The 20721-nt window shown below is 48.1% G+C and overlaps 1 long non-coding RNA gene across 1 annotated transcript; it reads left to right on the top strand.

The window, feature by feature from the left end:
* LOC110255816 lies at window positions 258-20653 on the top strand. Its single transcript, XR_002336677.1, has 4 exons — window positions 258-477; window positions 2072-2267; window positions 15058-15245; window positions 20057-20653. It is a non-coding gene; the product is annotated as an uncharacterized LOC110255816 (long non-coding RNA).

Genomic DNA, 20721 nt, shown 5'->3' with positions numbered 1-20721 from the left:
GGCATAGGTTCAGTCCCTGGCCTAGAAACTTCTATATGTCTTGGGTGTGGCCATTAAAAAAAAAATCATTAAGAGGGTATATTTTATGTCAAGTATATTTTATCACAATTAAAAAGAATTTTTGAGCTCCTTGAGTCTAGGTGTTAAAATAGAGACAAAGGTTTGGCATGGGCTGGGCTGCGGAAGCGCAGAGGAAGCCCTGGACCTGCCTCTACCGCCAGGTGTATGGAGTCTGCTTCATGGTCTCAAGGCCTGGCGTGCGCTCTTTTTTCACCAGGTGCTTTTGCCCTAAATATTCCCTTGGCTCAAATCCACTCAGCTCTCTCCTCAGATACCACCTCCTCAAAGAGCCCTCGCTGACACCACTAACTAAAAGGATGCTGCCGTCTGTGTGTGCTCACGCACACACACACACACACACTCACCACCTGGCCTCGCTGGATGTAACTTCAGCCTGCACTTACCACCATCTCCTAGGTAGGTTGGTAATTAGATATTGGTTTATTTGTTTCTTTCCTTTCTTTTTTTTTTTTTTTTTTGGCTTGTGTGTGTGTGTGTGTGTGTGTGTGTGTGTGTGTGTGTGTGCGTCTTTTCAGGGCTGCACCTGCAGCATATGGAGGAGGTTCCCAGGCTAGGGGTCTAATTGGAGCTGTAGCCGCTGGCCTACACCACAGCCACAGCAATGCAGGATCCGAGCTGAGTCTTCAACCTACACCACAGCTCATGGCAACGCCGGATCCTTAACCCACTGATTGAGGCCAGGGATCGAACCCACAACTGCATGGTTCCTAGTCGAATTCGTTTCTGCTGCACCATGCCAGGAACTCCTATTTGTTTCTTTTCTGATTCCTCCTTTAGGACGTCAGCTTCCCAGGACAAAGACTCTGTTCACTGTTCTCTCCCTTGAACCTCCCATCTTATAGGCGCTGATAGGGATTTTTTAAAAGAATGAAGATGAATAAACAGGAGAATGGCAGCTCCCCCACATGGCGGGGCCAAGCCTCCACTTTGGTGCTCCATCTGGTTACATGTCCTCCTCCCTGGCTTGTCTTCTTTGCATCTTTCTCTCTCAAGAACCTTTCAGGGAGGTGACGTCCGGTTGAAGATGGGATTTGAGCATCTGATTCTGAATCACAGCTAAATAATATCTCTTACAGAAGTCCCATTGTGGCTCAGGGGGTTAAGGACCCAACTAGTATCCATGAGGATTTGGGTTCGATCCCTAGCCTCACTCAGTGGGTTAAGGATCTGGCGTTGCCGAGAGCTATGGTGTACGTCACAGACGAGGCTCGGATCCAGGCGTTGCCATGGCAGTGGCATAGGCTGGCAGCTGCCGCTCTGTTTGACCCCTAGCGTGGGAACCTCCCCATGCTGCAGGTACGGCCCGTAAATAAAATAAAAAAATAAAATCTCTTAGCACCTCCTGCCCTTCAAGTTGACTTTACAGTTCAGACATGGGGAGAATGACAGACGGTGAATTGGGAGGGGAGAGTCAATTTTCTCCGACATCTATTTCAGTTTTAAAAATAGAATCATACCATTTTTGAGAAGGACAGGATCACCATGAGTTTGAAACAGGGCGATAACATCTAACTGCAGATGGAAGGCACGGCCTGCTGACTACCAGTCCCCTGGTGACATGGACTGGCCAGCGGTGTCCTCTTGGTCAAGCTTTACATAAAACCAGAGTACTAAGATATATTTTTGCTGAGGAGAAAGAACTGCTGGTGGCAGAGGGTCCCAGAAGAGAGGCCCAGGGACCCACAGGCAGGCACACAAGATTAGCTTTCCTCCTTACCTTTGCTCTGGAGCACCCACACCTGTGGTCCCCACACTGACTTTTATGAACTTGATGCTTAAAATTCCTCATGTTCAGCGTGTTTTAAGAGCTGTCATTCACCTCCTCCTCCAAATTAGGCTAAACCTGAAAAAGGCCAACTCTGAGTAACAATTCTAGGAAAAACGGAGGATAGAATGGCAATTTCGTTTGATTTTTCAAGGCGATGAAGCCAACTCTCATTAAATGCATCATTACTGTAATACTAATACGTTCTCCCTGGTTGTGCCTTAGAATACTACCGCTGGAATCCCAGACTCTATCTCCAGCATGGAAGGAACGCTAAAGGTCTCTGGGCTGGTGCATCTTGGGCCGTGGTTGCAAACATTTTGGAGATCATAAGACAATGTAACAGACTACAGTGAGGATTTGAACTTGAAACTGAGCAGAATTACATAGAGAGTACCACAGCGCCTTGCAAATAGTCAAGGTAAGCATGGCTTCATGAAGCTTTTTGTTCGGTTATATGTATAAATACGTATGTGTCTACTGCATTGCAATTTGAGCTGGGTTTCTTACTATGAGTGCTGACCAAAAACACATTTGAAATTTACTCCCCAGTCCATTTTCCACGAAGGGCTCAGCACTCCTATTTCTAGCCAACACTCAATCATTCCTTCATGCCTGAATTTATTGAGTGCCCATGGTGTGGAAGGCTCAGTGCTGCGTCCTGGGGAAACAAAGATGAATAGAGCACTGTGTTAGGCAGGGTCTGGCAGGAACCAGGTGGCACGCTCTAATTGGGTAATGCGAGGAGAGGTCGATAAAGGAGCTATTTATCTGGTGTGGAAAGGGTACAGGGAAACCTAAAGAGATAGTGCAGAGCCCGGGGGCTGTGAACGGCAGAGCCGGCGAGGAGCCGAGGGACATCTCAGCCTGGTTTTCCTCTCTCCTTCTCATCTCCTGCTGATCATCCAGACCCAGGGGCCGAGCGACGCAGGATGCAGAGGGTGGAGAGTTAACACAGAGGTCAGGCAGAAGTTAACCAGTACAAACACAATCCCTGCTCTCCAGGAATTCATATCTGATGGATGAGAAGGCATAAATATACTCAGACAAATCACAGGGATGTAACCCATGCCGGGAGAGGAGTATTAATGAGGATTTTTGGATGCACCTGGGAACAAGCACTTGACTCTTCAGGAAGGTTAGGGAGGGCTTGGAAGAGAGAAGACACTGTGGTCTGCCTTGCCGGCATCCTTTCCTGTGGGAACCACCTTCTCTGCTTCAGGGTTTCCTGGTCCCACACACTGTGCCCCGCCCGTCTCTGTTGCAGGCACCAATCAGAGTGAGCCCCTATCCTTTGGTCACAGTGATTGGCTCCGGGGAGGTCCAAAGCTCAGCCCCTCAGAGTCTCCCTTGGAGATCTTTTGCTGGAGATGGCAACCTGTTTCTTGCCTCTGATTTCAGGGTGCTGGGTGGTTGTAAAATTAGAACTATTGGCTGCCATCTCTCCCTTCTCCCTGACATAGGGGGAAAAAAAATTAAGGCAGGGCAGAGAAGCTTCTTACTGGACAATGTTTTCTATTCAGAGCTATCTTAAGGCATAGATTGCCTTCCTGATCCTCTTTTCTCTTTGTGGTTGTTAGCTGGAGTTGATCTCTATTCCAGCTCGCTGTGGAGATAAAAACCACGTGTGCAAAAGTGGGAGGCAAGAAGAGGCATGGCATAGTGGAGGACCTGCTGGGATTGTGGCCTGGCAGGAGCTGAGGGCGCTTATGATGGGGCGGGAATAGGATAAGGCTAACGATGGGCTTGAATCTGAGGCTGAATGCGTGAGGATTTATTGAGGATTTTCAGCAGGGAGCGGCGCAAATTGATGCGCATTTTGGAAAGCTCGCCCTGAGAGCCATGGGGAGGACGGGTGGAGGGGAGCGGTCCTGGAGGAAGAGGCCTTTGCAGAGCCTGGGGGAGACGCAAGGGGCAGCAGAGCTCAGCTGGGACACAGGGATGTAGAGGAGTGCCGGGATCCAAGAGGGGGGTGGAAGATTCTAGAATGGGTATCCAAGGCGCTGGTTTAGGTGAGAAGGTGAGTCTCCCTTTGGTTGCTTCCTACCTCTCATCCCTGTGAGGGGCTTTTCCTGCCTTTCCTGGTCACCATTTCCTGAATGCATTCTGGGCTAAGCCATCCCATGGGAAAAGTCTGCAGCCCAGAATAGAACTTAGTATTCCAGCCAGACGTGGTTTGACCAGTGGAGGAGAGGTGGTCACATGCTTAGGAACGCAGCCTGTGGCTCCGGGGGCTGTCCTGGGAAGTCATTCGCAGCGATGACTCGCCTGGAACATATTATTCTGTAAAACCCCTGAGTCTTTTCTCACAGAGCCTCGGGGTCATGTGTTGTAATGGAGGAGTGAGTATTTTTACAAATGAGTGGTAATTTCTAACCCATCTGAAATATAAGCCTATGCTATTTTTTCTTTCTTTCTTTCTCTGGGGGTTCCGGGATGGGAGTGAGGGGGCTGCGCCCATGGCATATGGAAGTTCCCAGGCCATTACGAAACAGTGACCCCAGCCACAGCAATGTCAATGCCAGATCTTTAACCACTGAGCCACCAGGAAACTCCAAACCTATACTATTAAGCTGAGTGTGCCTTCCCTATGTCTGAAAACTGTGCGTCTCCAAGCCTTTGAATCCAGTTTAATTCAACAAGTGAGTATGAGGTGAAGATTCTAGGACAGATACTGTGGGAAGTACATGGAAAAGATGTGTTCTTACTCTTTTCAAGTAGCTTAGAATCCAACTGTGTGTGTGTGTGTGTGTGTGTGTATGTGTGTGTGTGTGATGAGGCATCAATACATAAAATGATTAAAGACCTTTGGACCAGTGTTTACTGGTGAACTGTCAGTGTGAACCGTTCTCTGTGCATCTTCCATGAAGTTCACCAGAGCACCTGCTCAGCTCAGCGGGTCTGGAAAGTTTTGCCATTGAAGTCCCCATTGCCCGGATAAGTCAGATGAGTTGCTGGCCCTTCGCCGCTGTGCTCCTCGCCCTAGAATATGTCCCCTGGGTCTCTGAGTTAGCACCACCCTCTACCATCCCTTTTCTGGGGTTGATCTTTTGATTATTTTCAAAAATAATACTAACATCCATAGGTCCCGCTCACGAGGGGAGTTCCTAGAAAGCAGGGTCCCGATGTGCCGTGGGCAGGTTTTCTGTCACCTGCCTTCAGCTCACTCTTTTCCCCTCTCCTGCCTTCCCTTGCAATTGACTCCCATCTCAGTTCTCATCATCAAAGGTTTTTTCGGTATCAGGTCCTGCTGGAACCACCACACCATCAAGCCTCTTTGCAGTTCTCCCAGCTCATCACTTGTTCAGTCCTACGGGCCAGGCAGGGTGGGTGTGAGTCAGGCAGGGTGCCTCTCCACCAACACATGACATCCCCTTTCTGAAGATCTGTGGGGAAGCCTGACCCAGAGATCTCAGGACCAGAAATGCTGGGCGGCTTTCAGCAGATCCATTCATTCTGCCAAGATTCACGTAGCGCCTGCTGTGTGTTCAGCCCTCTGAGAGGGAGGGAGGGAGCCGTGAGGAAGGAGGTGGGGGAACTGGAGAGAAGATGGACCAGCGATTACAGGCAGGAGGGGGAGGATTCTTGGAGGGCTGAGAGCAGCGCTCTCTTACCAGCCTCGGGGTTAGGAAAGGTTCCCAGAGGAAGAGACAGCGACTTGAGCCCAGAAAGAAAGAAGAGGAGAGGATTTCCGTCGCACCATAGTGGTTAACGAATCCGACTAGGAACCATGAGGTTGCAGGTTCGATCCCTGGCCTTGCTCAGTGGGTTAAGGATCTGGTGTTGCCGTGAGCAGTGGTGTAGGTCACAGATGCGGCTGGATCCCGTGTTGCTATGGCTGTGGTGTAGGCCTGTGGCTACAGCTCGGATTAGACCCCTAGCCTGGGAACCTCCATATGCCACGGGAAGCGGCCCTAGAAAAGACAAAAAAAAAAAAAAAAAAAAAGAAAGAAGAGGAGAGCAGGAAGATGGTTGGCCCAAGGGAGAAGGAGGGTGGGCTGCTCTTTGCCTTAGAATGTGAGCAGCTGGGAGCCAAAGAAGCGGTGACATGACAAAGGTAACTGGCTTCTATCTAAGGACAAGAGGAGGCCACTAAAAAATTTTAACAGGAGTTCCCATTGTGGCTCAGCAGGTAAAGAACCTGACATAGTGTCACTGAGGGCATGGGTTCCATCTCCGACCTCACTCAGTGGGTTAAGGATCTGGTGTTGCCATGAGCTGCAGCATAGGTCACAGATGCAGCTCTGATTCCCTATTGCTGTGGCATGTAGGCTGGCAGCTGCATCTCCCAGTCGACCCCTAACCTGGGAACTTCCACATGCTGTAGGTACGGATGTAAAGAGAAAAAAAAAAAATCTTAATCCTAAGTGGTAAGATCAGACTGATTGCATTTCCTGCTTTCTCTCAGATGCTCAGATCTGAAACTGCAGCCCACAGCTAGCAACTACGCAGGGCCATCCGTGTGCAATTGGGAGATTAACTTACCTTTCCTTCATCTTATCAGCCCTTTGTCCCCAGGTCCTTATGTATTATCTTCTGTTATACTCTGTGAATCGCTCTGCAAGTTCCATCATAAAACTTCCATCAGAAATAGGAGTTACTGTTGTGGCTCAGTGGCAATGAACCCAACTAGTATCCATAAGGACATGGGTTTGATCCCTGGCCTAGCGCAGTGGGTTAGGATCTGGTGTTGCCGTGAGCTGCGGTGTAGGTTGCAGATGTGGCTCGAATCAGGTGTTGTGGTGGTCATAGTGTAGGCCAGCAGCTACAACTCTGATTCAGCCCCCAGCCTGGGAACTTCCATGTGCCAGGGGTGCCACATACATGTGTTTTCAAAGAAGATCCACCTTTTAGCTTTGAAGTACATCCAGTAACTAAAACCAGCCAGTTGGTTGCCTATAGAACTAGACTTTTATTTATTTTATTTTATTTATTTATGCTTTTGGGGCTGCACCTGCAGCATATGGAAGTTCCCAGGCTAGGGGTCGAATCTGAGCAAGGCCAGGGCTCGAACCCACACCCTCATGGATGCTAGTTGTGTTCCTAATCCACTGAGCCACAGTGGGAACTCCTAAAACTAGACCTTTAAAACTAGGAGAAACCTGAGCAATTATTCTAATCTGAGCAACTCATTTTATGGTGAATTAACTCAGGCTCAGAGAGACCGAGTGACTCCCCAGGGTCACACAGCTGGTTAACAGCAAGTTCGGAATCAACTGTGGTTCCCACGTACCTTAAAAATGTCTAGCGTGGCAGTTATGGCATCACTTTGTCCTTTTCGAAACATAAAGATTAAAGGTTTAATTTGGCTTGCTCATAAAACTAAGTGGTTTGATATATTTAGAAGGTCTGATGAGAACGTGTTTTGAAAAGATTTTAAACCACAGCCCTGTGATTTGTTCTGGCCATTATTCTGACTCAGAGGCTCGGAAATGGGGCAGAGTGAAAAAACACCCATACGTGCTCAGGGTCACAGCCATCTCCGGCCCCTCGTGGTCCCTCGCAACTCTCTCTCCCCCCGGTCGTTTCATCTATTCATGAGGATTCAACCACCACTTAAAACCCGAGAGTCCCAAACAGTTCTAGACAGTAGCTAACACACTTGGCACGTCTGTGCACAATATGTAGGTTATGTCATCACACCCACACCACAAGCCCGATCCAGCGGACAGAGGAGAACACTAGGCCTTGCCCAAGGTCACAGGTGATAGCATTGGCGGCCCCCCAGCTGCCTGGCTCTGCAGCAGGTCCTGTTTACCAGGAGAGGACTGTGTAAAGCTCAGCCCTGGTCCAGCACCCTCCTCTCTCCCAAGCTGCAAATTCCTGCAAACCCAAGCTCCCTGCCAGGCTGTCCCAGAACTGACTCAAAACCAAAACCAGGAGTTCTCCTTGGAGCTCAGCGGGTTAAGAACCCAACTAGTATCCGTGAGGATGTGGGTTCGATCCCTGGCCTCGATCAGGGGGTTAAGGAGCCAGCATCACCGCGAGCTATGGTGTAGGTCGCAGACACAGAGTGGATGCCATGTTGCTGTGGCTGTGGTGTAGGCCGGTGGCTAGAGCTCCGATTCGACCCCTAGCCTGGGAACCTCCATATGCTGCAGGTGCGGCCTTAAAGAGACAGAAAGACAAAAAAAAAAAATTGTCCTCATTGAATTCTTACTGTTAGGAGGTTTTGAGCTGAGCTCTCATTTCATGGAGAAATGCTTTTTGTGACACATGGTGGTCCTTCTATCAGACATAAATTTCACCATATGTGTCCTGGAAAATGGGTGTCTTTAGCTGAATCACATACGAAACGCCCCCTACAAGAGCTTGAGGAACCCAAGCAGAGCACACAGAGAAAAGAGAGCCATGGTAATCCCACATGCAAGGATGACAACTGTTATCCTGAGTATTTCTGGCACTTTCCATGAATCTGTGTCTCAGCGCTCCCAACTGCCACCCAACTGCCATACTCTTTTCTTTTTCTTTTTTTTTTTTTTCTTTTTTGTCTTTTTAGGGCTGCACCCTCAGCATATGGAAGTTCCTGGCTAGGGGTTGAATCAGAACTGCAGCTGCTGGCCTACGTCACAGCCACAGCAATGCCAGATCCAAGCCACATCTTTGACCTACACCACAGCTCATGAATCCTTAACCCACTAAGCGAGGCCAGGGATCGAACCCACATCCTCATGGCTAGTCAGGTTCATTACTGTCGAGCCATGATGGGAACTCCCCCATCTGCCATACTCTTTTGGTTCCAGCGACATTTGGTTTTGCCCTCTTGGCAATACATTGGGAATGAGTACTTCTGGTTTCTGTTTTCTGTTTTTGATTGATTTTTAATTTTGCTATTGCGTAAGATGTTTAATTTTGCTATTGTGTAAGACACTGATAAACATTTTTACATATCTTTTTTTTTCTTTTTTTTAATGGCTGCATCCGAGGCATGTGGAAGTTCCCTGGCCAGGGATTCAATTCCAGCCACAACTTCAACCTATGCCGCAGCAGTGGCAATGCCTGATCCTTTAACTCAGGATCGAACCTGAGCCTCCACAGTGATCCCAGCCCCTCAGATTCCTAACGCACTGCACCACGACGAGAACTCCTACATATATTTATAAAAAGAATATACTCATTTTCTTAAGAAAAAATTTTTAGCGGAGGGATTGCTGGATTAAAGTATATGCATGGGGAGTTCCTGTCGTGGCTCAGCGGAAATGAATCTGACGAGGAACCATGAGGTTTCTGGTTCAATCCATGGCCTTGCTCGGTGGGTTAAGATCCAGCGTTGCCATGAGCTGTGGTGTAGGTCACAGATGTGGCTCGGATCTGGCATTGCTGTGGCTGTGGTGTGGGCTGGCAGCTGTAGCTCCAATTAGACCCCTAGCCTGGGAACCTCCATATGCCCTGGGTGCAGCCCTAAAAGGTAAAAAGACAAAAAAAAAAAAAAAAAAAAAAGTATATGCACGTAGTTAGGGTTTCAGATACTATTGCCAAAGTGCCCTGCAAAGTGTTCCCATCATGGCTCAGGAACCCGACTAGTTAACGAACCCGACTAGTATCCATGAGGACTCAGGTTTGATCCCTGGTCCCATTCAGTGGGTTAAGGATCCAGTTCTGCCGTGAGCTGTGGTGTAGGTCACAGATGTGGCTCGGATCCCGCTTTGCTCTGGCTGTGGTGTAGGCCTACAGCTACAGCTTCAATTGGACCCCGAGCCTGGGAATTTCCATATCCTGCAGGTGCAGTCTTAAAAAGCAAAATATAAAATAAAATATAATATAATATAAAAAGTATACAGCAATAATTATTTCATCCAAAATTCAAAATAGGCAACAATAATTATTCCTTTAAAAAACAATAAACAGTATCTTTCGACAAGGAAACAGGGGAAAAGTTTGTATTAGTGAAGGATCCACTAGTTTGCCAGCCACAGGAAAACCTAAATTAAACCAGCTTCAGGAATTCTCTCACGGCTCGGAGGGTTAAGGATCTGGTGTTGCCACTGCCGTGGCTTGGGTCACTGCTGTGGCTTGGGTTCGAACCCTGGCCCGGGAACTTCCGCATGCCATGGGTGCAGCCAAAAAAGAAAAAACAAAAGTGAAACCAGCTTCAGAGGAAAGAGTCATGTTCAGGGGTAGATCTGTCTCTAAATCTAGTTGAATGCAGGGTTCAACTGATGTCACAAAGATTCTCGTCTCGGCCCGGCCTTCTTTAGGCTGTCTCATTGTCTGGACCCACTCGGTGGTTCCTGCAGGCGCCCTAAGCTTTCTGCTCATGGCTGTGGCACTGCAAGCATTTCATGTGCACACTGCTGAGCCCAGCAGAGAGAGCCCGGGGCAAGATTCTGCTTCCTTTGAGGGCTAAAGTTCACTCTGACTAAACTAGGCTGCATCACCCTGGCCGGGGGAGGGACAGCTGTCAAGCAGGGCCATTTCGGTTGCCGCCTTGGGGTTTCCCAGAGGAAGGATGAAGAATGAATGCTGGGCAGCCAGCAGCAGTGTTCCAACACCTTATCTCAAAACAAACGTGGATCAAGACCAAATATCTCCTCGGAGCCGTGACTCTTCCGCCTTCAGTTCCCCACCTCCCAGACAAAATGAATTCTCCACGCTGCTTTGCTCCACGACACTTCAGTGTATGATGATATTGAAAGATATCGTCTTTCATATCATAATAATTCTCTTGTTTTTTTTTATGGCCACACCCATGGCATGTGGAAGTTCCTGGGCCAGGGATTGAGTCCAATCCACAGCTGCAACCTATGCTGAAGCTGCAGCAATGCCAGATCCTTTAACGCACTGCACCTGGCTGGGGATCAAACCTGTGCCTATGCAGTGACCCAGTCAGGTTCTTAACTCACTGAGCCACAGGAGGAACTCCTAGAATAATTGGTGGGGTTTTTTTTTTTGTTTTTTTTTGTTTGTTTGTTTGTTTGTTTGGTCTTTATGGGGCTGCACCTGCGGCACATGGAGGTTCCCAGGCGAGGGGTCGAATCAGAGCTGTAACAACCTGCCTACACCATAGCCACAGCAACTGGGGATCTGAGCCACATCCCCAACCTGCAACACTGGATCCTTAACCCGCTGGGAGAAGCCAGGGATGGAATCCACATCCTCATGGATATTAGTTGGGTTTGTTACCACTGAGCCACAACAGGAACTCCCAAAATTCTTAATATCGTCTGCCTCTGCCACTGGACTGGGGCACCTCAAAGGCAGAAATGTTTTCAGTGTTTTGCCCACAGGACATAGGGGGGCTCCCAATGGTTGGCACATTGTGGGTGCTTAATAAATATGGTGGATTTTATGAATGAATGAAGAGTGGCCCCCTCTCTAAAATCATATTATTCTCAAGGGATGGCTTTTCGGAGTCAAGTGGCAGGGATATTGGCATAAGAAAGGTAGCTGTCTCACTCATGGATGCTGTGGTCTATCTGGTGCCATGCTGGTGCCATGCTGGACAGGAGGAAGGGGGGCTACTTGCCTTCGTATTGTACACTCACCTGCAAACCCTCCCTGACTCTGTGCATACCTACTCTTCCCTTCGTAGTGTGAAATTCCCTTATAAGGACACACAAGGCCACTGAACCCTGCTAGCCAAGTAGATTGACAGGCCTGGGAGACTTGGGGGCAGGCTGTTATCTACCACTGTTTTTTGAGGAAATAGGATCCACAGGCCAGCCCTGACCAGCACTGCCACATGCACCCCTCTCCGGGTACACATGGGGGGTGGGACAGAATGCCAGCACTGGGGGAGCCCCTGGGCAGTACCGGGCCCCAGATGTGCTCCATGGGGGGCTGGGGCTGCCTGGCTTTGGAAGAGGCCAAGATGGTGGCTACAAGCTTTGACCTTGGTGTCAGACAGACCTGGTTTGCATCACACTTATCAGCTCTTTTACACTTGACCCTGATATGGGGTGGTACCTTCCTCACAGGGCTGGCACGAAGAACATAGGAGGTACTGTATTTCAAGTGCTTGGCACACAGTCAGCTATGACACAGGCAATGACAGTAATGACAAACAGGTTCCATTCTCCCCCCCCCCAAAAAAAGGCTGCAGATCTTCATGCTGAGGCCAAGTTCAATCATTTCACATCGATGAATGAAAAAGCGCAATTCAGCTCCTTTCCCACAGCTTGGATCTATGAAGCAAAAGAACATCCGAGAGATAACAGAACAGGTTCTAGTTCTTTTCTTCCTTAAGAGTTCAAATGACGTGAAACTTAAAAACAGAGTCAAAGGAGTTCCCGCCGTGGCGCAGTGGTTAACGAATCCGACTAGGAACCATGAGGTTGCGGGTTCGGTCCCTGCCCTTGCTCAGTGGGTTAACGATCCAGCGTTGCCGTGAGCTGTGGTGTAGGTTGCACACGCGGCTCGGATCCCGCGTTGCTGTGGCTCAGTGACTACAGCTCGGATTCAACCCCTAGCCTGGGAACCTCCATGTGCCGAGGGAGCGGCCCAAGAAATAGCAAAAGGGAAAAAAAAAAAAAAAAAAGAGTTAAAATGATTTAAGCCACCGGTGTGGGGGTGTGGGTGTGGCCCAAACTCTCTGTGACAACACGTCAGAGACCAGCTCTGGTCAGCAGAGCTGGATATGGCCCAGGGATCACCAGATGGTGACTCTGAACTTAGCTGACTCCTTTGCTCTGTGGGAAGAAATCCCTGGCCCACTATTCTCCAAAGCTCCAGCCTCCTGCCTCTGGAAGGTTTCCTTGCCCGGTATCCTCCATGTAAGAGTCTGAGGGTTGTTTGAAGGTTTCAACGTTTTGTTGTAGTAGTTGTTGTTATTGATTTTGTTTATTTGTTTTTCTTTTTTTTTTTTTTTTCCTGCTTTTTAGGGCCACACCTGCCGCATATGGAAGTTCCCAGGCTAGGAGTCCAATCAGAGCTGCAGCTGCCAGCCGGCACCACAGCCACAGCAACACCAGATCCGAGCCACATCTGTGATTTACATCACAGCTCATGGCAACACCGGATCCTTAACCCACTGAGCGAGGCCAGGGATCGAACCTGCGTCCTCATGGTTCCTAGTCAGATTCGTTTCCGCTGCACCACGATGGGACTCCAAGACTGTATTTAATTCTTGGTCTCACCTAGCTCTATCAGTTCATGGGGGAGCACCCGGAAGCCATCTGAAACCAAAGGCATCTGGGAGACTCTGGATCCTGGATCCTGTGTTTGTGGAAGGGGTGGAGCACCTTGTTTAACTGAAAGGTCTTAATGGGACTTTACTGCCTTTGAGTCTTATTTTCAACTCTTTGGGATTTAGAAGCAAAGGCTTTTCCAACACCAGATAGCAGTCCGTTTCTGTACATTTTATTTCCCTTCCCTTGTATTTGCAAACTGGGCTCTTTCCTGACCACTATAATTATTCTTTATTTTAAACTTTTTAAATTATAGTTGATTTACAATGTTCTGTCAATTTCTGCTATACAGGAAAGTGACCCAGTCATATCTATATATACATTCTTTTTCTCTTTATCCTCCATCATGTTCCATGCCAAGGGATTAGATATAGTTCTTTGTGCTGTACAGCAGGATCTCATGGCTTATCCATTCCAAATGTTTTTCGGAAAGTCTTTGTGAAACACCAGGAGGCGTCGTCCAGCTGTGTGTCCAAATAGAAGAGGAAATGGGATCTAGGGAAACCAGCTTGTCCCAGTTTGCCTGTGACTCTCCCGGTTTTAGCACTGGGAGTCCCACTTCCCGGAAATGCCCTCGATCCAGGACAAACCAGTAGAGCAGCTCCCCCTCAGGTCTCCATCTCCCTCTCTCCTGTTTTCATGGTCCCCTACGTGGGCATTGAAACAAACCACCATCCGGGCAGGTTTGAATGTCCTCGACCCCGTAGGGCAGGTTGTTTTCTTGAAAGAGATGCTCTTCCTGGAAATGTGGGGCACCTGTGATGTACCCCTATGGAGCATGCACATCTGCAAACACCGCCTTTGACTTTGAATGAGTCAGTTAGAAAACGAAGTGGAGGGCGTTACACTGTACCCTGGGGAATTGCTACCAACCCAACCACAGTTCTTAAGAGAACACCCAGAAATAGTTTTGCCCCAGGATTTATGTGAAAAGGAATAAAGAAGGAGCCATTCTGGACTTCCCTGGTGGCTCAGGGCGTTAAGGATCTGGTGTTGTCACTGCTGTGGCGTGGGTTCAATCCTTGGCCCAGGAACTTCCACATGCTGGAGCAGGGCAAAAAAAAAAAAAAAAAAAAAAAAAGAGGGGAGAGAGAGAGAAAGGAGGAGTGATTCAGGGATTATGTCATGCAAGGCAAATTTTGCCAGAAAACAAAGTACCTCACTTCTCTCATAGGCAATACTTAGGCTGCCCTTGAGGGCGGCCTGTGGCCTGTCCTGTGTGTTACCTCTGGCTTATAGAAGGTCCTCAAGAAATATTCTCTGAGTAAACCAACACTTAGCTTACCAGACAGCCTGTGCCTGTTTTCTCTAATAAAAAGAAGAGGTTTTTGAAGTTCCCTTCATGGGTCAGGGGTAGCAAACCTGACTAGGATCCATGAGGACGCAGGTTCCATCCCTGGCCTCGCTCAGTGGGTTAAGGATCCAGCCTTGCCTTGAGCTGTGGTGAAGGTCACAGACACGGCTCAGACCCTGCACTGCTGTGGCTGTAGCGTTGGCCAAGAATTACAGCTCCAATTTGACCCCTGGCCTGGGAATTTCCATATGCTAATGGTGTGGGCCTAAAGAGACAAAAGGAAAAACAAAGAAGAGGTTTTCTGTTGGGTTTGGTGCTGAAGGATGAGCTGCCAGTGAGCAGGGGAGTCTGGTTCTTGAGACAGAAGTACAACATAGAGAGCTGGACCTCAGGCCTGCGAGCCAAATCAGCATAGGAGCTGTGCTTTTGTTTTGTCTGAAAATCGGGAATTTGCAGACAGAGCCTGGATTTCTGGGTCTTGAAAAGTGCAGAGGATCTGGTAATGCAGAGCCTGAGTTTGCACACAGCTACAATCGCACGGCGCTCCCGAGCGGCTGCCTTCGCCTGAGGAGCCCACACACGTTCCCCGGTCCCTGGAGTGGCCACGGTCACCGTCTCTTCCTACTCTCTGGCCTGACTTCACTCAAGAGACTTCACCCGTGTCCAAAACCCCTGGCTGGAAGCACAGATCTGTAGGGCAGTAGCGTGGTCATTTTTGCACACTGAACCTTTTAAAACAGTTGTCGATAAAGCCCGATTACTAATCCCAGATCCTCTCCCCCTCTTTTCAGGATCCAGAAATCCAGGCTCTGTCTGCAAATTCCCAATTTTCAGACCAAACAAAAGCACAGCTCCTATGCCGACTTGGCTCACGGGCCTGACGTCTGGCTCCCTACGCTGTACATCTGTCTCAAGAAGGCGGCGTTTCGCAGCCCTGGTCCACCTAGAAATTTTTCCTTAAGGAACGTGATCATTTAAGGTATACATATTCCACTATGACTTTCAAACATGAACAGTTCCCTTTCTTTGATTCAGATACATCAAATAGCTGCCTCTGGGTATTGCTTCCTTAGATACAGAAGAAATGATGGGTTTCTGTCCATATTCTAAATGGCCTTTTTTTTTTTTTTTTTTTTTTTTTTTTTTTTTTTTTTTTGCTTTTTAGGGCTCCACTTGAGGCACATGGAGGTTCCCAGGCTAGGAATAGAATTGGAGCTGCAGCTGCCAGCCTACAGCACAGCCACAGCAACGCTGGTTCCGAGCCATCTCTGCCACCTATACCACAGCTCATGCCAATGCCGGATCCTCAACCCCCTGCGTGAGGCCAGGAATTGAACCTGTGTCTTCATGGATCCTAGTCGGGTTTGTTAACTGCTGAGCCACAAGGGGAACTCCCATAAATGGCATTTTTTTTAATGTTTTGTCTGGGGGAGGGCTCGTTTTGTGTTTTTTGGCCACACCCGAGGCATATAGAAGTTCCTGGGCCGGGGATCAAAACTGAGCTGCAGCTGCAACCTAAACCACAGCTGTGGCAATGCTGGACCTTAGCCCACTGTGCCAGGCTGGGGATCAAACACATGCCCAGAGCCACTGCAGAGACAGCGTCAGATCCTCAACCCACTGTGCCACACCGGGAACTCCAATGTGTGTTTTTATATTAAAATTTCAATTTCTATTATCTCAGGTTAAATCAAAGGCTATTAGAAAATAAAACTACCATAGCTTTATTTCTGCAAAAGATACAAAATTAAATATATGAACAAACAAAACTAGGGGATGAATGAGTCAAAAATAATAGGCTAACAATTCTTTTTTTTTTTTTTTTTTGTCTTTTCTGGGGCCGCACCCTTGGTATATGGAGGCTCCCAGGCTAGGGGTCCAATTGGAGCTACAGCTGCCGACCTACACCATAGCCACAGCAACACCAGATCTGAGCCAAGACTGCAACCTACACCACAGCTCATGGCAACACCAGATCCTCAACCCGCTGAGCGAGGCCAGGGCTCGAACCCGCAATGTCATGGTTCCTAGTTAGATTCGTTTCCACTGCGCCATGACAGGAACTCCAAGGCTAACAATTCCTGAATCCTTGCTCTGAACCCACCTCTGTCGCTACAGCTTTCCAGGATTACCCTTACAAAAGCCCTGTGGCGTTTCATGTCCCCATTTTAACATGAGGAACAGACCAGCAAGGAAAAGAACCTGCCCCAGGTCACTTAGCTTGTAACTGGCAAAGCTAGGGTTAAAGTCAAATTAATTTTAGCCCAAGAAGTTCAAGGAACAAAACGGCCAACCCTTCCCCTGCAACAACACCCTCCTCTGCCCCCCACCAAAGTTCCAATGAAATAAAGTCATCAGAAAAAGCAAAGGACTGTAGGATCTTAGGGCCGGACAGAATCTTCATGATCTGATCCAAGTCCACATTTTACAGATAAGAATGCAGGTCTGAGGTCCCATTACACAGCCAAAGGTCAAAGAGCCAGTCACTCCAGGGCTGCGCCTGGCAGCCAGAGACCCTCACCTTCAGCTCCTGTGCTGCTTCACACCAGTGCCGGGAGCTCACTGCACAACCTGCTTCAAGTTCTGTCCGCAGGCATATTTCTCCTTTTCCAAACATATTTGCAGGGGGGAGGTTGGGGGCGGTACCCGGCACATGTGGAAATTATCAGACCAGGGATTGAACCCATGCCACAGCAACATTCAGAGCTGCTACAGTGACAATGCCAGATCCTTAACCTGCTGAGCCACCAGGGAACTCCTGGGCAATTTTTTTTTTTTTTTTTTTTTTACTTTTTTAGGGCTGCACCTGTGGCATATGGAGATTCCCAGGCTAGGGGTTGAATCAGAGCTACAACTGCTGGCCTACACCACAGCCACAGCAACTCGGGACCAGAGCTGCATCTGCAACCTACACCATAGCTCATGGCAACGTCGGATACTTAACCCACAGAGCGAGGCCAGGGATTGAACCTGTGTCCTCACAGACACTAGTCAGATTCATTTTTGCTGAGCCACGATGGAAACTCCCTCTAATCTTGTTTTTTAATTAAAAATTTGGGGGGGGGTGTTCCCATCATGGCTCAGCAGTTCACGAACCAACTAGCATCCATGAGGATACAGGTGCGATCCCTGGACTTGCTCAGTGGGTTAAGGATCTGGCATTGGGCTGAGCTGCAGTGTAGGTCACAGACGAGGCTTGGATCGTAGGCCAGCAACTACAGCTCCAATTCGATCCCTAGCCTGGGAACATCCATATGCCACAAGGGTGGCCCTAAAAAAAAAAAAACAAACATTTTTTTTGGTATTGAGGTATAGTTGATTTACAAAGTTTAGTTTCGGGTATCCAGCACCATGATTTAGTTATGCATACACAAGTGTGTGTATATTTGTTCTTTTTCAGATTCTTTTCCCTTATAGATTATTACCAAATTTTGAGTATAGTTCCCTGTGCTATACAGTACGTCCTGGTTGGTGATCTCTGTTTCTTTTTGTTGTTGTCTTTTTGCCATTTCTTGGGCTGCTCCCATGGCACATGGAGGTTCCCAGGCTAGGGGTTGAATCAGAGCTGTAGGCACCGGCCTACACTACAGCCACAGCAACTCGGGATCCGAGCCGCGCCTGCAACCTACACCACAGCTCATGGCAATGCTGGATCCCCCAACCCACTGAGCAAGGGCAGTGACCGAACCCTCAACCCCATGGTTCCTAGTCGGATTCGTTAACCACTGCGCCACAACGGGAACTCCGAGGTGATCTCTGTTTCTTTTTTTTTTTTTTTTGTCTTGTTGCTATTTCTTGGGCCGCTCCCTCGGCATATGGAGGTTCCCAGGCTAGGGGTTGAATCAGAGCTGTAGGCACCGGCCTACACTACAGCCACAGTTCCCAGGCTAGGGGTTGAATCAGAGCTGTAGGCACCGGCCTACACTACAGCCACAGCAACGCGGGATCCGAGCCGCGTCTGCAACCTACACCACAGCTCACGGCAACGCCGGATCGTTAACCCACTGAGCAAGGGCAGGGACCGAACCCGCAACCTCATGGTTCCTAGTCGGATTCGTTAACCACTGCACCACGATGGGAACTCCTGATCTCTGTTTCTAATCTTTATGCCACGATTGCTGTCAGAAGGGATTGTGAAGGTGGCAGCTGAAAGTGCTTGTGTTGTCAGGCCCCTGGTAGCTTCGACTACTTATTCGACAGAAATCGAGGGCAGACTAGTTGTCTGCTGAAATTAATTTTTCATTTCCGAGTTCAGTTACAATGAATTTGTATCCATTAGTTGTGTTGACTCAAAGTTGATTCTGGCATTGTGTATTTAGCACATAATGAAAAATAATTTTGTGCTTTTAAGGCAGGCCAAAGAAGAAAAAAAGAAAAAGAAAGAAAGAAAAGGACAGAATTACTGAGTTCTGTTCATTGGAAACCAAAAGCAGAATTCATTAAGATCATGCAAAATTCCTTCTGTTTCTCCTCTCCAGAACGGCGACTCTCCTGCCGCAGTTGCCGATGTCAAGAACGAGGCTGGGACAATGTTTTGTTCCCCTTAAAAATCTTTCCCGCAAAACCTAAATATGATATAATCTTTCCACAAAACCTAAATATGATATAATCAACTATATAACAACCCACAGGCCAGTAAAGGCCTAATCAGGTCTGTAAGCAAAGAGTAAAGGGCCTTTTATAACTACCTTAAATATCTGAAATTGACAGAATATTATAAGTCCACTATAATAAAAAATTAGCTTAAATCTAAGTCAATCACTGAAAATATCAAGTTTAGTAATTGCTAAAATGAGTATGTATGGAAAACATCTTTTGACTTTAATCATTCATTGTTACTTCATATACAATATTCAGCTGTATGGGAGCCTCGCATATTTAATAAAAGGCCCCAAATTCCACTAACTGATGAAGAAAGTTCCCCTTTACTTTAATGAGACACTGGCTCATTCAAATTCTCCACAATTCCCACCTTCACTATAGAGGATCTTCATTAAAAACATAAAAGATTGAATTCCTGTCCTGGCTCAGCAGTTAACCAACCTGACTAGGATCCAAGAGGATGTGGGTTCGATCCCTGGCCTCGCTCAGTGGGTTAAGGATCCAGTGTTGCCATGAGCTGTGGTGTAGGTTGAGATATGGTTTGGATCTGGCGTTGCTGTGGTTGTGGTGTAGGCAGGGAGTTGTAGCTCTGATTCGACCCCTAGCCTGGGAACTTCCACATGCCACAGGTGCAGCCCTAAAAAAGCAAATACATACATACATACATAAAAGGTGAAATAGTTCAAGATTTCTATTTAGTATAGTTTCATTTTCAAAGGAAATGTAATTACTACATAAGTACCCCTTTAAGTCAAAGTTACATAACCTTCAAACAAATATGACATTTAGTCCTCTCCAAATTCTCCAAGCCATCTTCATGGCAACCACCACCTCCCAGGGCTTTATTGCTTCAGCAGGAGCTGTGTCACCCCACCAGTCACTTGGAGCTTTATAACACATGTGCCATGTCCATGTCCAGTTCCTTTTTTTTTTTTTTTCTCTTATTAGGGCTGCACTATCAGCATATGGGGGTTCCCAGGCTAGGAGTTGAATCAGAGCTGTAGCTGCTGGGCTACACCACAGCCACAGTAATGCAGGATCTGAGCCGCATCTGCAACCTACACCACAGCTCAAGGCAATGCTGGCTCCTTAACCCACTGAGTGAGGCCAGGGATTGAACCTGCGTCCTCATGGATACTAGTCAGATTTGTTAACTGCTGAGCCACAATGGAAACTCTCCCTGTCCAGTTCTTTTCAGGCAGCTCTGATGTACCTTCCATCCACCCATCAATCTCCCATCAGCTTTACAGTAGAGAAGTGAAGGATTCAGAAGAGGTGAGTCCTACCTATCCTGCCTGGGCTTGAGGAAGGCTTGCAAATGCCCAACTTCCACTGGGTGGAGGGGTGGTGGCTGAGATGCTGGGGTAGATTACACAGCCAAAAATCCGCGCTGTTCACCTGCTCGCTGGCATGGCTCAGATGACGGAGTGGGACTGCCTCAGGCTCTCTTCAGAGGTGCCAATTGGCTTGCGGATTCCATCATGTTTTGAATTTTGACCTATTTTACAGTCTTAAGGAATTAACTGGGAGGGACTCCCTTGCTCCTCTGGTCCTTCCCCAAACCCTGCAGGGGAAATTTGTAGAATTCTCTTGTCTTTTACTTGGGCGTACCCAGGACCTGGGAACTCAATCCACACTGGAAAAGCCCCCCAAAATCAGGGTGACAGATTTTTTTTTTCGTCTTTTGTCTTTTTAGGGCCGCACCCGGCACCTGGAGGTTGCCAGGCTAGGGGTCTGATCAGAGCTACGGCTGCCGGCCTACACCACAGCCACAGCAACGCAGGATCCTAGCCATGTCTGCGACCTACACTGCAACACCAGATCCTTAACCCACTGAGCGAGGCCAGGGATCG

Source organism: Sus scrofa, chromosome 11, assembly GCF_000003025.6.
Source record: "Sus scrofa isolate TJ Tabasco breed Duroc chromosome 11, Sscrofa11.1, whole genome shotgun sequence".
In the NCBI taxonomy this organism is placed as follows: Eukaryota; Metazoa; Chordata; class Mammalia; order Artiodactyla; family Suidae; genus Sus; species Sus scrofa.
Note: the sequence above shows the minus strand (reverse complement) of the source record. Positions and strands in the feature narration are given on the sequence as shown.